We start from the raw sequence: 17368 nt of genomic DNA, 5'->3' as shown, positions 1-17368 counted from the left end.
ACGTTTTGATACAGTTTAGTCCGGTTTTGAGGAATCTTTTTTTCATCAAAAACCTGATACGGGAACTGTATTGCAAAAACGTGGTGTGAATCCAGCCTTATTCAGTTTACCTGTCAGTGGTGATTTTAATATTATGAAAGATCCTACACTGAAACCAAAAGGTTAATGTACAGTGATCCCTCAACTTACAATGGCCTCAACATGCAATAGTTTCAACATACAATGGTCTTTTCTGGACCATTGTAAGTTGAAACCAGACTCAACATACAATGCTATGGAATCTGCGAAACGTGTCAATGACTGGAAGAACCAACCAATCAGAATGGATATTTCACTGGTAAAACCCCTGTATTCCTAAAGTGCATGCACTGACCGGTGTCTGGTAGCACCCCCTACAGTACAGGGAGGTATTACAAGTTCTGTACTACTCTTTACCTCTGCCAGGGTTAGCTTCTCCTTTGGACATCAGGTGAGGGCGGCTCCATTTTCCTTTTTTTAGGACATTGTGTACTGTACAGGACCCTGAAGAAGCTCCTGTCCTCTACATAGACCAGTGTTTCCCAAAGAGGGTGCCTCCAGCTGTTGCAAAACTACAACTCCCAGCATGCCCGGACAGCCGAAGTTCTGTACTACTCCTTACCTGTATTACTGAAGTGCATGCATTGACTGGTGTCTGGTAGCGCCCCCTACAGTACAGGGAGGTATTACATGTTCTGTACTACTCTTTACCTGTATTACTGAAGTGCATGCACTGACTGGTGTCTGGTAGCGCCCCCTACAGTACAGGGAGGTATTACATGTTCAGTACTACTCTTTACCAGTATTACTGAAGTGCATGCACTGACTGGTGTCTGGTAGAGCCCTCTACAGTACAGGGAGGTATTACATGTTCTGTACTACTCTTTACCTATATTACTGAAGTGTATGCACTGACAGGTGTCTGGTAGCACCCCCTACAGTACAGTGAGGTACTACATGTTCTGTACTACTCTTTACCTGTATTACTGAAGTGCATGCACTGACTGGTGTCTGGTAGCGCCCCCCCTACAGTACAGGGAGGAACTACAAGTTCTGTACTACTCCTTACCTGTATTACTGAAGTGCATGCACTGTCTGGTGTCTGGTAGCTCCCCCTACAGTACAGTGAGGAACTAAAAGTTCTGTACTACTCCTTACTTGTGCCAGGGTTAGCTGCTCTTTTGAACACCAAGTAAGGGCGGCTCTATTTGGGACACTGTGTGTGCTGTATAGGACCCTGAAGAAGCTCCTGTCCTCTACATAAACCATTGTTTCCCAACCAGGGTGCCTCCAGCTGTTGCAAAACTACAACTCCCAGCATGCCCGGACAGCCGAAGGCTGTCCGGGCATGCTGGGAGTTGTAGTTTTGCAACATCTGGAGGCACTCTGGTTGGGAAACACTGAAATAGACAGTGATTACAGCTCCCAGCAGATCTTTATTACTTTTATATGTAAGGATTTGCTTTATCTGCATTAGTTATCTACTTATTTTTCTTTAATCCTCACTTTTTCCTATTTTTGGATGACATTTTGGTGGCTTCAGAACCAATTACCAGGTTTCCATAGAGTTCTGGTCTCAACATACGATGGTTTCAACATACAATGGTCATCCTGGAACCAATTAATATTTTAACTTGAGGGACTACTGTACGCTACTAGAACACAAAGATACGTGTATGTATGTGTGTGTATATATGACATGGATAAATCTATAGAAATCACATGTCTGTAGACATACAACTCCTCATAATGTTAAATTCCACGGCAGCCCTGAGAATTTTTCCCTATGAGAATGTTATGAAACTTGTCTGAATGACAGGTGAACATTATACACGTCCTACACAGGAAAACAGCTGTACCGGCCGTCACCAAAAAATTCATGGCTATTGATTTTCATGTATTTCTTTTAGACTAGCAAACCGCATCTCAGCTTTCATTCATAATTCATAATCTGGCTATAATTTCTAGAAATGAGGCATAATACGAAGAGATTAGTGACTGACAGCTGCAGCATGTCGGCTCGGGGCTGATCATCCGCGTTGTCATGTTTTTTGTGTCGTCTCCAGCTTTGGCTCCCGATACGAGCAATAGATGTCCCAGCGGGGGCCTCATTAAACTGACCCCCAAGTTCCCCGACTTCAAAACCAAAGGTCATATTGGATGAATCCATTTTTAATGAATGAAATAGCTGGTGAGCACATCCAGGCTTAAAGGCGTCTTGTGTTTCTGGCTGAGCCCCCTCAGATGTGTTTTCTTTTACTGACTGAGCCCCCTTACATGAAAAGGCAGCAGATGGCATCTACCTGTTGGCTGTTCTGACTCTGCCCACATATAACCAGGGACCTGGACAGCAGCATAAAGAGGTTCTGTGTTACCGAACAAGTTATTTGCATGTCATTTGCTAATGGTCTAAAGTGCTAAATTAAAGGGGTATTCCAGGAAAAAACATTTTTTTTTTTTTTATACCAACTGGCTCCAAAAAGTTAAACAGATTTGTAAATGACTTCTATTAAAAAATAATTAATCTTAATCCTTCCAATAATTATCAGCTGCTGAAGTTGAGTTGTTCTTTTCTGTCTGACAACAGTGCTCTCTGCTGACATCTCTGTCTGTCTCGGGAACTGCACAGAGTAGAAGAGGTTTGCTATGGGGATTTGATTTTACTCTGGACAGTTCCCGAGACACGTGTCATCAGAGAGCACTTAGACAGAAAAGAACAACTCAATTTCAGCAGCTCATAAGTACTGAAAGGATTAAGATTTTTTTAATAGAAGTAATTTACAAATCTGTTTAACTTTCTGGAGCCAGTTTATATATACATATACATATATATATAGATATATATATATATATATATATATATATATATATATAAATAAAAGTTTTTTTCCTAGTGTCACTAGCCTGCACCTCTGATGAAGCTCATGTATATGAGTGAAACTACTTAGGTGGCAGTGTCTGTTTTGTTTTTAATAATCTTTGTTGTCACATAAATAGCCTAATGGACTGCAGCCTTAGGCTAGTAGGATATATACTACTATTTATCCTTTCACAGTGAAGGGGCATCAGCCCTAGTATTGGATTTAAAGGGGTATTCCAGGAAAAAAAAAGTTTATATATATATATATATATATGCTCCAACTGGCTCCAGAAAGTTAAACAGATTTGTAAATTACTTCTATTAAAAAATCTTAATCCTTTCAGTACTTATGAGCTTCTGAAGTTAAGGTTGTTCTTTTCTGTCTCAATCCTCTCTGATGACACGTGTCTCGGGAAACGCCCAGTTTAGAAGAGGTTTGCTATGGGGATTTGCTTCTAAACTGGGCATTTCCCGAGACACGTGTCATCAGAGAGGATTGAGACAGAAAAGAACAACCTTAACTTCAGAAGCTCATAAGTACTGAAAAGATTAATATTTTTTAATAGAAGTCATTTACAAATCTGGTTAACTTTCTGGAGCCAGTTGATATATACATATATATATATATATATATATATATATATATATATATATATATAAAAGTTTTTTTTCCTAGTGTCACTAGCCTGCACCTCTGATGAAGCTCATGTATATGAGTGAAACTAGTTAGGTGGCAGTGCCTGTTTTGTTTTTAATAATCTTTGTTGTCACATAAATAGCCTAATGGACTGCAGCCTTAGGCTAATAGGATATATACTACTATTTATCCTATCACAGTGAAGGGGCATCAGCCCTAGTATTGGATTTAAAGGGGTATTCCAGGAAAAAAAAACTTTTTTATATATATATCAACTGGCTCCAGAAAGTTAAACAGATTTGTAAATTACTTCTATTAAAAAATCTTAATCCTTTCAGTACTTATGAGCTTCTGAAGTTAAGGTTTTTCTTTTCTGTCTCAATCCTCTCTGATGACACGTGTCTCGGGAAACGCCCAGTTTAGAAGAGGTTTGCTATGGGGATTTGCTTCTAAACTGGGCGATTCCCGAGACACGTGTCATCAGAGAGGATTGAGACAGAAAAGAACAACCTTAACTTCAGAAGCTCATAAGTACTGAAAAGATTAAGATTTTTTAATAGAAGTAATTTACAAATCTGTTTAACTTTCTGGAGCCAGTTGATATATAAAAAAAATGTTTTCCCCCTGGAATACCCCTTTAAACATTTTCCAATACATACACTGTTATAATCTCTGATCTTCTACATCGTGACAATTTAGGTGTTTTTAAACTCACGTCATTTTTAGGACATATCTAATAAAAGTTACGTCTTAATATTAGGGGTATACCGGCTTTTTCGTGCCTGGATGGCACTTGTATTTTATTTTTTTTTGCGTTTATTTTCTATCTCAAAACAGTGTTTCCCAACCAGCGTGCCTCCAGCTGTTGCAAAACTACAACTCCCAGCATGCCCGGACAGCCAACGGCACATCTGCCATTCAGAACTCTAGCAAAGCTGGATGATAATCCCCTATGGGAGCCATGATGGCAGCCAATGTGATTGTCATAATTTTATCCAAAAATAGGAAAGTGGCATCTAAATACAATTATGAGAGGAGGAAGACAAGTGACATCACCTGGCGAGCTATGACATCATAATCATCTGTCACTTTACCACACACAATAAGAAATAATATCCCCGTGTCTTCTTCCTTTATGTTATTACAGATCAGTTCATTGACTTACCCCAAAAAAATTTATAGTACAGAACACAATATTATTATTCCGGTTATTAGATCAGAGCAAATATAGCTAAAATACTCAAGCATGTTGTAATTCTATGACATATAAGTCTAATCCTATAACGTAGAATAAATAATTGCCATCGCTGAATCGTCCGGGAAGCAGGACTTGTGGAGGCCGGCAGAGCGGGCGGGAGCGCGGCGCTCGGAGCGAACTCTAAAGGAAGTTCTATTAGATTTTATACTTACAAATGGATAGATTATCAGATGTGACTGCGGCGGGGAGCTAATGTCTTACTGATTGCCTATCAATGTGATTTACTGGATGGCAACGTAAAAAGGTCTTAGATTTTAGAAACGCTGACAGACGCACGTTAATACCGACTATGGGGGAAGATAAAGACCTCGGAAGAAATGTTTAAATAAATAAGATTCTATGTATTTGCATGAATAATCATTGTAGGCAACTTTATATTAAAATATAGAAATTAAAAAGCCGCATTAGGAAACAGAATCCACAAAGAGAGTATAGAGAACGTATATATTTGCACATTACACAGAATACTGAATAAATTATTAAGGTCTTAGAGTCTGCTATTGAAATATCTTAAAGGGGTTATCCAGAAAAAAATATATATATTTATATATCAACTGGCTCCCGGAAGTTAAACAGATTTGTAAATTACTTCTATTAAAAAATCTTAATCCTTCTAATAATGATCAGCTGCTGAAGTTGAGTTGTTCTTTTCTGTCTGACAACAGTGCTCTCTGCTGACATCTCTGCTTGTCTCGGGAACTGCACAGAGTAGAAGAGGTTTGCTATGGGGATTTGCTTCTACTCTGGACAGTTCCCGAGACAGGTGTTATCAGAGAGCACTTAGACAGAAAAGAACAACTCAACTTCAGCAGCTCATAAGTGCTGAAAGGATTAAGATTTTTTTTTTTTTTTTAATAGAAGTAATTTACAAATCTGTTTAACTTTCTGGAACCAGTTGATATATACAGAAAAAGTTTTTTCCTGGATAACTCCTTTAAGCAGATGTCCAGTTGGGATAACAATGGGGTTAAAGGGGTTATCCAGGAAAAAAAAACTTTTTTTTGTATACATAGTTACATAGTTAGTATGGTTGAAAAAAGACATACGTCCATCAAGTCCAACCAGGGGATTGAAGGGAAGGATGTAAGGGGATAAGGGAAAGGGATGTAGTTTTATAATTCTGCATAAGCATTAATGTTATTTTGTTCCAGGAATGTATCTAACCCTGCTTTAAAGCTGTTAATTGTTCCTGCTGTGACCAGTTCCTGAGGTAGACCGTTCCATAAATTCACAGTCCTCACGGTAAAGAAGGCGTGCCGCCCCTTTAGACTAAACCTTTTCTTCTCCAGACGGAGGGAGTGCCCCCTCGTCCTTTGGGGGGGTTTAACCTGGAACAGTTTTTCTCCATATTTTTTGTATGGGCCATTTCTATACTTATATACGTTTATCATATCCCCCCTTAAACGTCTCTTCTCAAGACTAAACAATTGTAACTCCTTTAATCGCTCCTCATAGCTAAGATGTTCCATGCCCCATATTAGTTTAGTCGCGCGTCTCTGCACCCTTTCCAACTCCGCAGTGTCCCTTTTATGAACAGGCGACCAAAACTGAACAGCATATTCCAGGTGAGGCCGTACCAATGCTTTATAAAGGGGGAGTATTATGTCCCTGCCTCCAGAAAGTTAAACAGATTTGTAAATTACTTCTATTAAAAAAAATCTTAATGCTTTCAGTACTTATGAGCTGCTGAAGTTGAGTTGTTCTTTTCTGTCTAAGTGCTGTCTGATGACACCTGTCTCGGGAACTGTCCAGAGTAGAAGCAAATCCCCATAGCAAACCTCTTCTACTCTGTGCAGTTCCCAAGACAAGCAGAGATGTCAGCAGAGAGCACTGTTGCCAGACACATATCAACAACTCAATTTCAGCAGCTGACAATTATTGGAAGGATTAAGATTTTTTAACAGAAGGAATTTTTTAGTTATGAGCTTTCAAGACGAACTGCTTGGGAATGGTTACTGTTTTCAAACAGTATTTTTGAGGCTTTACTGTGCTTTTGTTTTGCCTGTGTGAACATACCCTAAGATGTTACTAACCTTTGGTTAAACTTTGTGAATAAGAATATACACCTTCCAGTGTAATTCAAGGATATCCAAGCAAAAACATTATAGGCTGCCGGGACTGGAGAAAATAGGAAAAAGAAAAACATACTTACCTAGCCCTGATCCCCCACTGGTCCAGTTCCAGTCCTACAATCTTCTTGCTTTCTTCCTGCTTTTGATAAGAGCACACAGATAGGACTGGCCTGCTCAGCCAATCACTGACTGCAATGGTGTCCCATCGCGACCAGTGATTGGCAGAGTCGACAGGTCCTGCATTGATCACTTGTCTCAGCAACAGGAAGGAAGCAGAAGATCAGGGAAACAAAAGATGCTGAACCGGAGCTGCAGGGGACCAGGGTTACGTAAGTATGGGTTTTATTTTTCTATTTTTTTCCCATCCTCAGTAACATATGATTTTTAACTAAACTCTGGAAAAGTCCTACATAGGCATTTTCTTGTGATGGGTTTTTCCATTTGGGGTTGCCACCTCCAGGTGACGCTTACCTGCTTTTATCTATTGTGTCGGTCTTGGCTGCTTTTTAGCTCTGATCCATTTTAGTTGTATTCTGTACTTGAAGTCTTACGCGTTCTTAGGTAGTGTCTCCTAAGAGGTTCAGATTGTCTGCCAGCCCCCCCCACCCCCACCCCCCCTACCTCCTCCTTGTTTTATACTGCAGCTCTTCTTGTTCAGGTTGGCTACAGTGTATCAGAAGAAGCCCAGCAGAATGACAACACAGCATGGAGATCCGGTTTTCATTAATGAGAGGAAAATATTATAATGAACTTAAATAAAGTAGTAATGAGAGAGCCTTGGTGGATCGATGGCTTCTGAATTCACACAGAATAAAAGGATACTACAGATTTATGAGTCAGTGTGACAGGGAGGGGAGAATATATTAATAAATCATTTACACAAATGTATGGGAAGTACGCTGTAGGTGTATTCAATATGGCTATACATAATAGGAGAAGAAGAAGAAAATATGTCTTCCATTACGCTAACTAGTGCTGTCACCCAACTTTGCTAGACTCCAGAAAGGTAATCAGCCTAGTTATATTACAACTCAGAATCAGATATTGTTCACTGGTTAGTTTTACCATTCAAGATGTGCATAGAATAAAGAATAAACATCAATCCTGCACTCACCGTCCAGGTACACTGTATCCGGCTCCTCTTACGGGCGTAACATCCGATGGGCAGGTGTGTCCAGCGTGGGGCGCTCAGAGGCGACTGCCGGCGGTTTCACGCAAAGAGATTATGCGCTTCTTCCGGCCTCCAAGGGGCGCTCAGAGACGACTGTCGTCGGTTTCACGCAAAGAGATTATGCGCTTCTTCCGGCCTCCAAGGGGCGGTCAGAGACGACTGTCGTCGGTTTCACGCAAAGAGATTATGCGCTTCTTCCGGCCTCCAAGGGGCGCTCAGAGACGGAGGCCGGAAGAAGCGCATAATCTCTTTGCGTGAAACCGCCGGCAGTCGCCTCTGAGTGCCCCACGCTGGACGCTGGACACACCTGCCCATCGGATGTTACGCCCGTAAGAGGAGCCGGATACAGTGTACCTGGACGGTGAGTGCAGGATTGATGTTTATTCTTTATTCTATGCACATTTTGAATCTACACTAGCACCACCGCGGGATACAAGTTTGTATCTGTTACCCATCAAGTGTATCCTTTACTGTTCCGTGGATCATTTCTTTACTTCTATACCATTGGTAGTGCCACTCCTATTTCTTCTTTGGTTTACCATTCAAGGTCCTCATATAGCTGGGGACCACCACTGTGGTAGATACAATGGCTGCAGGGGTGTGTGACTGCACAGGACATATCACTTTCCCACAAGAAGAGGGTGTTGCTTGCTGTGCCTAAATGCAGGCAGCATGAAAAGGAGCACCATCCCAACACACTATGATTTACTCTGAGATCACAGTTTTAAAAACCCATCAGGATTGGGGTAACTAGTCTTGGTGGGGCAGTCCCCACATCTGCTCTGTGTCAATCAGGGCTGGCGGGGTGAAGAACGGCTGCAGGGAACGCCTTGATGACTACGTGCCACGCTTCCAGCGACTTTTTAAACCTATCATATCAAATACACTAGTTAAATCATAGTGTTTCGGGATCAGCTCCCAGTGTTTCATGCTGCCCGTGGTTCAGGTGTCATGAAACAGCTGACAGTTTCCCTTTAGCAGACCCTAACAGTTCGGTGGCTCAGCGGTTAGCACTGTTAACCTGCAGCGCTGGGGTCCTAGGTTCAAATGCCACCAAGGACAACATTTGCAATGAGTTTGTATGTTCTCCCTGTGCTTGCAAGCCCCCCAAGGGGACAAGAACCAATTTGATTGAACAGTGCACTGCGATGCAGAATCTGTGTGCGCTATATAAACTAAGAATTATTATTATTATTATAAATCTACACCATGGATCACTTTATCTAGAGGTTTCATGATTTACAACATTTCAATGTACATTCCATGAACATTTACATCAGGCAGAGGAATTGTGATTGTCAATAAGGCAGTGATCAAAGAAACAGCTGATGCCAAATGTTTGACAGTTTTACACTGGCGTTGTGCGCTGACGTGTTCAGGGTCCATTGGCTCCTCTTTTTTTTTTGTTGCTTTGAACAGACCCTGAATGGTACTGTAGCACCATGACCACTGTGTGTTCCATTGACTTTGAATGGGGTCCCTCGGGTTATGGTCTGGGTTCCGTTGTTTCACAGCAGTAGGGCAAATAAAAATTTAGGACATGCATGTTTTTTTTACTCAGACTTTGCTAACGGAGCTCCTCAGAATGTGATGTGAACCTACCCTAAGATCCTGTGGTCAATAATGGCAAATATGGAGCTTCCTCTGTCTGCCCATTGGTGCCCTGCTAATTGATCACGGGGGTGCCAATGGGTCACTTTAGTTTAATGTTATAGAGTACTTCTCCTGATGATGAGGAAAGGGCCCCAAAAGAAAATTCCGTACAGAATGCCATCTGACGTATAAATTATTTTAGTGTTATTTTGGTGTTAATACCCGCTAGTGTTAGACTGCAATTGGGATGGACAATTAGGAGAAGAACCTGAGTCTTGTATCTGGATCTTCAAAGACCTTACCTCGTACATGAAGTCCTCTTGAAGCGATGTCCATTCCAACTTACGACTCTTCTAACTGCAATCTTTGCTGTCTTTATGAAAATAGCCTCACTCACTTGAATTCCTGTACAAAAGTAAAAAGAGTTCATTTTATTCTTATTGCAAATTACAAGGTACAGATTAATCAATGCAGTGTATACATGTGCAAATATAGGCTGACACCTATACCGCCCTACACAAAAACAGTGAAATTATACTAAAAGTCTACAACAGTGGTCTCCAAACTGTGGACCTCAATTGGTTGCAAAACTACGACTCCCAGCAGGCCCAGACAGCCGTTGGCTGTCCGGGCCTGCTGGGAGTCGTAGTTTTGCAACCAATGGAGGTCCACAGTATGAAGACCACTGGTCTACATGAATAGCTCCACTATTTTCACACGCTACCAATTGGAGGACACTACGCTTGCTCTATGGAAATCACTTAAAAAGTGGAGTCAACATTGGTCTAGAATTACTTGTAACACATAAAAGTGCGATGAAGAGCTAAACATGTCGTCCACATGTAGAATCGTACCTAAATGCTCTTTAGGATACAAATGTAGGTTTTTCCTGCACATAAAACCCAAGGAAACCCACGTGAAACGGGCAGTCGGGTAAGTTCCCCTGAATGCAAGCGCAGAACAGATCTTTGGCTATTTTGCAGTTATTACTATCAGCGATTTAGGAGATTACAGCAAGTCACTTTATGCAGAGGATAATTATATTTTCCAGCTTTATACCTTGACAACAGTCAAAGTCCAGAACTGACACAGTTTCTAATCAACTTTTACAACAAGAAATTTATAGTAAAAAAAATAAATAAATAATTGAAACTTCTGGAAGTTGTTAGCAATTCTGTTGTGCAGGTTAGAAAGCGCTGGAATTATTCTATTTGTGGAAATTCCAAAACACAATTGCACCAGCTGTCGTGTTTCCTTTACACCGGGATACTTAAGGGTGACTAACATTTATTTCATTTTTTAAATTATTTTAAATTTTTTTCATGAAAAAATCCTGAACTTGTTCCACATTTCTTAATTTCGGGACAAAGCACAAAAGTTGAGGAAAAGCAGTTAATTGTTAAACAAAGGCTCCTGTTAAGATCCATTTCAGATAGGGATGGAGCCAAAAAAGGAGCCAAATGTGTCAACACAGCTACCAAGAGACCTTGTGTCATTTTCAGCAAATATTGTGGCGTTTCCATGACAATCCCTGTTTTGAATATCTGACTTGTTCACATTTTGAAGAAAAGAAAAAAAGGCCCTTCCTGTTTGCTATTTAATAGGCAGATTTTGGTAGGCTGGATAGCAAAAGCTAAACAGATGAATAAAGAACTATGTAGGTTTTTCCTGCACATGAATAAAGAACTATATAAGTTTTTCCTGCACATAAAACCCAAGGAAACCCACGTGAAACGGGCAGTCATGTAAGTTCCCCAAGCGCAGAACATATCTTTATTATTTTGCATTAAAAAAAGGCCCTTCCTGTTTGCTATTTAATAGGAAGAGTTTAGTAGGCTGGATAGCAAAAGCTAAACAGATGAATAAAGAACTAAGGAGCACTAAAAAAAAAACAAAAAATAAATAAACCAGGGACGCACATAGGACAAAATCAGTCCTTCTGATAAAAAATGGGTAGAATTACTTAAAAAAGGCCTGTGGCCACCCCCCCCCTAAATTAAACAGCATTAATAATCACACACCTTTTTACAGTTTACCAATACGCCCTTTTGTTCCTGAGATATGAGGGTTTATAGTTTGTCTGACTGTTCAAGGAATCAGTCAGATGGGCGTGAACTTAATTTTATTAATGGGGTGATTGGAAGAATTATAGAGTCAGAGGGAGTGTACTGGGCAGACACGCCCCTCATTGTACAACATTCACACCCCCTGACTGTATAATCACGCCTATCACCTGATAGGTGTAAAACTAATTTAAATAATGGGAGTGCCTATCTGACCGACTGACCGTGAATTGTTAAACTATAAACCCTCATATCTTTGGAAATGAAGCTATTTAATGATGATAAAATTACTTTAGGTACGTGATACGGTCATGTCCAAGGCTGCCAGCTGTGGTGACTAGTATGGAAACCCAAGCCAGAGAAATAACTAGCTACTTCCACCCCAGGATAAAAACTAGAAAACAAAACCTTGTAGCCTAATGCTGTTCATACTCATAGGATAGCTGTTGGCCAATTATTTGTTGGTCTTCAGCTCTCTCCAGATGCCCCCAGACACCTTTAGTTGCTAAACTCCACTGCTGGTGACTTATATCCCCGACAACACAAGGATCAGGCAGCTCAAATCCAATGTTCAATCGTTCTTACTCCAAAGTCTGCCACTTTGGGTCAGAGTGGGGAAGACACCATATTAGATGGTAAACTGGTCCGCTACAACGGCTACAACCGTTTCATGTGTCAGCACGCACTTCTTTGGGCCAATGGTGAGTGCATGCTGATGCATGAAACAACTTTCGTTGACTTTTTGTACGTTTACTGTTCACTGTTACTAAATCAGATGTTTCAGTCTACAGGCAGAGATTCAATCCAGCTCGTCTCTTCACACACAGTAAGTGACTGGATGACAGAAACAAAGCAGCCCAAGAGCTAATATAGTAGCTGACATCTACAATAATAGATCTCAGGTTGCTATTTCCTGCCACAGAAGCCAAAGGTTTGACAATGTGATCCCTATAGGGATGATTTGGTCGGCTCACTTTTTTCAAGGCATAATAGATACACATGACTTTGATCTCAAAGAAGAGTGACTTCTACTTATATACAGTGGGGCAAAAAAATGTATTTAGTCAGCCACCAATTGTGCAAGTTCTCCCACTTAAAAAGATGAGAGAGGCCTGTAATTTTCCTCATAGGTATACCTCAACTATGCGAGACAGAAAAAGAAAAAAAAATCCATAAGATCCCATTGTCTGATTTTTAAAGAATTTATTTGCAAATTATGGTGGAAAATAAGTATTTGGTCATCTACAAACAAGCAAGATTTCTGGCTCTCACAGACCTGTAACTTCCTTTAAGAGTCTCCTCTGTCCTCCACTCGTTACCTATATTAATGGCCCCTGCTTGAACTTGTTATTAGTATAAAAGACACTTGTCCACAACCTCAAACAGTCACACTCCAAACTCCACTATGACCAAGACCAAAGAGCTGTTGAAGGACACCAGAAACTAAATTGTAGCACTGCACCAGGCTGGGAAGACTGAATCTGCAATAGGCAAGCAGCTTGGTGTGAAGAAATCAACTTTGGGAGCAATTATTAGAAAATGGAAGACATGCAAGACCACTGATAATCTCCCTCGATCTGGGGCTCCACGCAAGATTTCACCCCGTGGTTTCAAAATGATCACAAGAACAGTGAGCAAAAAATCCCAGAACCACAGGGGGGACCTAGTGAATGACCTGCAGAGAGCTGGGACCAAAGTAACAAAGACTACTATCAGTAACACACTATGCCGCCAGGGACTCAAATCATGCAGTGCCAGACGTGTCCCCCTGTTTAAGCCAGTACATGTCCGGGCCCGTCTGAAATTTGCTAGAGAGCATTTGGATGATCCAGAAGAGTATTGGGAGGATGTCATAGGGGTCAGATGAAACCAAAGTAGAACTTTTTGGTAAAAACACAACTCGTCGTGTTTGGAGGAGAAAGAATGCTGAGTTGCATCCAAAGAAAACCATACCTACTGTGAAGCATGGGGGTGGAAACATCATGCTTTGGGGCTGTTTTTCAGCTAAGAGACCAGGACAACTGATCCGTGTAAAGGGCCATATAGCGTAAGATTTTTTTTTTTATAAAAACCTCCTTATATCAGCAAAGGCATTGCAGATGAAATGTGGCTGGGTCTTTCAGCATGACAATGATCGAAAACACACCAGCAGCGCTTTGACCCCTTTGTATTTCCTTGCACAGCAGTGCTCCTAGCGTCCAGGCTGTAAAGGGAAATACAGCCGGACCCATTTACAGCCAGGTGCCACTGTACAGGGCAAGACTAGAAGGGGGTTATAACACTGACATAGCCCCTTCATTTTCAGTGTCAATGTAGGTCCAAAAGGTTGGAAAACTAGAGAAAAAGTTCTTACCTACCGCGAAGACAAATCTACCATGCACAGTGATAGACTCGGTTTTATATATAAGCATCTTCTTGCTGAAAATTTGTTTATATAAAGAAGTTTGCATTTTGTGGCGTTAAACTATACATGATAAATCCCCTAGATGCTTATTAACCCCACACAAGGCCAGGATATAGACGATACGGAAGATTCAAATATTGTGCAAAACATGGAAATCATTTTTTTTTAATAATAAACAAATAAAATATTTATGAGGCCCAAATTGCTGGAAAAATTTTTTATTTCAGCCTGAATAAAGCTGTTTAATTATTACCACAATTACATTTTTACTTAAAACATTTTCTGGCAGGAACCATAGTATTTTCTCACTAAAGTCTGCATCACCGAATACTGATGTGAATTCGGAAGACCAAAATGTGCTAGGTGCGGCTTCTGTGTGCAATTTCAGCCGTACAAAGCCTTCCCCACCCGAGGTAGACAAAAAATGTAGACAATATAGATGGTGGATGCAAATTGTTTACACAAGTTGTTAGGGGAGTGGGGGATCACACAAAAATGGCTGCTGACTGCATTAACTTGGACCGATCCCTTGATGACTCTAAACTTACCAATTTTGGTGGGAATGGCTGACCATCTTGATGCAAAATGATGCAAAATGATGCCAGGGAACAGTAGGATCAGACAGGTTGAATTTAAAGGGCCTGATCCTTTTGTTCTCTGGGAGATAAGCCACCCCCAGGACTCTAACAGTAACTTTTCTCCATTCTGAACTCATGAACGCTAAGTGTGTATACGTGGAATATGTAGAGGTAGTTGTTAGCCCATTGAGCTTTTAGCACAGCTATCGTATATGTATCCAATAAGCAAAGATAGTGTTTAGCATTGCTGTACCTTTAAATTGCACACACACCTGGTCAGCTCATCAACAGCGTCGTGGTCTGCAGACTCCAATGGGGTTGCTCACCCATATACAGATATGTATATAACAACAGTTCATAAGACAGAAATAATGGCACTCACCCATATGTAGGAATTTTCTTATCTTTATTTCAAGTTATCTGTTTCCAATAGTGCAAAAACATATGAGCAGCGGCAGGACATTCAAAAGGCAACGCGAGAAATACCAAGCGGCTGCAACCGTTTCATGTGTCAGCACGCACTTCTTCGGTCCGACGGCATGCCGTCGGCCCGAAGAAGTGCATGCTGACGCATGAAACAGCTGTAGCCACTTTGTATCGCTCCTGCTGTCTTTTTGTATGTCCTACCGCTGCACATATGTATTGAAATACAGATAAGAAGATTTCTAACTATGGGTGAGTGCCACTTTTTCTGTCTTAAGAACTGCGGCAGGACATTCAAAAAGACAAGGTGAGAAATACCAAGCGGCTACAACCGTTTCATGTGTCAGCACGCACTTCTTCGGTCCGACGGCATGCCAGATAAGAAGATTTCTAAATATGGGTGAGTGCCACTTTTCTGTCTTAAGAACTGCGGTTATATGTATGTCTACCTTTAGTCTTGCCCAAGTCATTATCAAAAATTAACTATTGTGTTCAGGACGCAATATGCTTTTTCTATTTTCTATGTACCAGGCCAACAAACAACCCAGCCTGGTGACAGAGACCAAGCCCCGTGAGTCATTTATACCACAGGACCCAGTTCTATGGGTTTCTTAACAGGACACACAACAGTCTCATGGAACTTAAACCATAATAAATGACTGATTCCATTAACTTTCATTACAATAGTAATTCTCTATTTCTATAGATTAATAAAATAAATAATAAAAAAAAAAATTGGCACTAAACCTTTAGAGGCTGTAACATGAATAAACAAATGAACAAAGACTTGGGAAGATCTACACAAAGCAAGAAACGTTCCCTTCCTTCTCGGCGATACAGATCTGGACTGTCTTACATAAGGCAGAACTGGGTGGAACATAAATTCCAAACTGATTTCTTCCCATTTATTTACTATAAATACAGATTAGCAAAAATGAATGCTCTTTTTTATTATTCCCACGCCCGGTTATTTTCGAAGACACCTGTTCTCAGCCTTAAAAGTGGAGCTGGATGGTGCAGGAGGAAGCACGGCCATACTTGGGATAGGAGAGATATACTTGAATATAATTTACAATGTAAAGATTAACAAAAACAAATTATACTCTTCAAAAACAGAGTGTGCAGATATATTTCAGGAGAGGAACTCTGCCAATACACCTAATCCAATGTCTATAAAAGGCAAGCTGCAACACATCTTCCCCATTCTTGCTTATTCTGAACTCAGAACTGAGTCCGTCTATTTACAACCGTATTCTGCAGTCCTGTAGCTTCCACATTGACCCCTGTCTCCAGTAAGACCAAATCCTAAGTGCTCTAAGGACAATAAACAGGGCACAACGTGTGGGAACTGAGTTCCTGCACTTTTTCCACAGCAGGAACACTGTTCCCATTAGCAGGAGTCCCGCAGGACCAGCCCTTGAGTAGAAATCTTGGGTGAGTTCCCACACTTTTTTTTTCCCAGGACTTGACCCCTGACAATAAGGCTTGGTTCACACCTCGTTTTTGCATCCTGTTGAAAGGTCCTCTTCTTCTTACTCTTTTTGATCGATACTGTGTACAGTACTGGGCACCAGTGTACAAGAAAGATATAGTGGAGCTGGAGAGGGTTCAAAGACGGGCAACCAGAGTAATACGGGGAATGGGAGGACTACAGTACCCAGAAAGATTATCAGAATTAGGGTTATTTAGTTTAGAAAAAGAAGGCTTAGGGGAGACCTAATAACTATATATAAATATATCAGGGGACAGTACAGAGATCTCTCCATGATCTATTTATACCCAGGACTGTATCTATAACAAGGGGGCATCCTCTACATCTAGAGGAAAGAAGGTTTCTACACCAGCACAGATGGGGGTTCTTTACTGTAAGAGCAGTGAGACTGTGGAATTCTCTGCCAGAGGAGGTAGTCATGGGGAATTCTATAAAAGAGTTCAAAAGGGGTCTGGATGCATTTTTGGAGAGTAATAACTTCGCTGGTTATGTATACTAGATCTATAGGGACAGAAGGTTGATCCAGGGATTTATTCTGATGCCATATTTGGAGTCGGGAAGGAATTTTTACCTCTAGTATGAGGGTTTTTTGCCTTCCTCTGGATCAACTCAGCAGGAACTCATTAGGGATATAGGTTGAACTTGATGGGCTCTGGTCTTTTTTTGACCTTATAAACTGTGTTACTATGATGGTATAAAAAATCTATTTTTTTTAATTATCTTTAAAGTGTAAAAACTGTGTAAAAAATGTGGTGTGAACAGAGTCTAAATGAGCAATCATTCTGTCCACTGGTAAAGC

General features: G+C 40.8%; 1 protein-coding gene across 1 annotated transcript in view; it reads right to left on the bottom strand.

Moving 5' to 3' along the window:
* Positions 1–17368, bottom strand: part of CASZ1 (castor zinc finger 1) — a 308192-nt gene that overhangs the window by 217535 nt on the left and 73289 nt on the right. Inside the window, exon 3 of the mRNA XM_056543806.1 lies at positions 9912–10014. The gene's annotated coding sequence lies outside the window, so the exon portion shown is untranslated. The remainder of the gene's footprint in view (positions 1–9911; positions 10015–17368) is intronic.

This window comes from Hyla sarda, chromosome 10 (genome assembly GCF_029499605.1).
Source record: "Hyla sarda isolate aHylSar1 chromosome 10, aHylSar1.hap1, whole genome shotgun sequence".
NCBI lineage: Eukaryota > Metazoa > Chordata > Amphibia > Anura > Hylidae > Hyla > Hyla sarda.
This window is presented reverse-complemented; position numbering and strand designations above follow the sequence as displayed.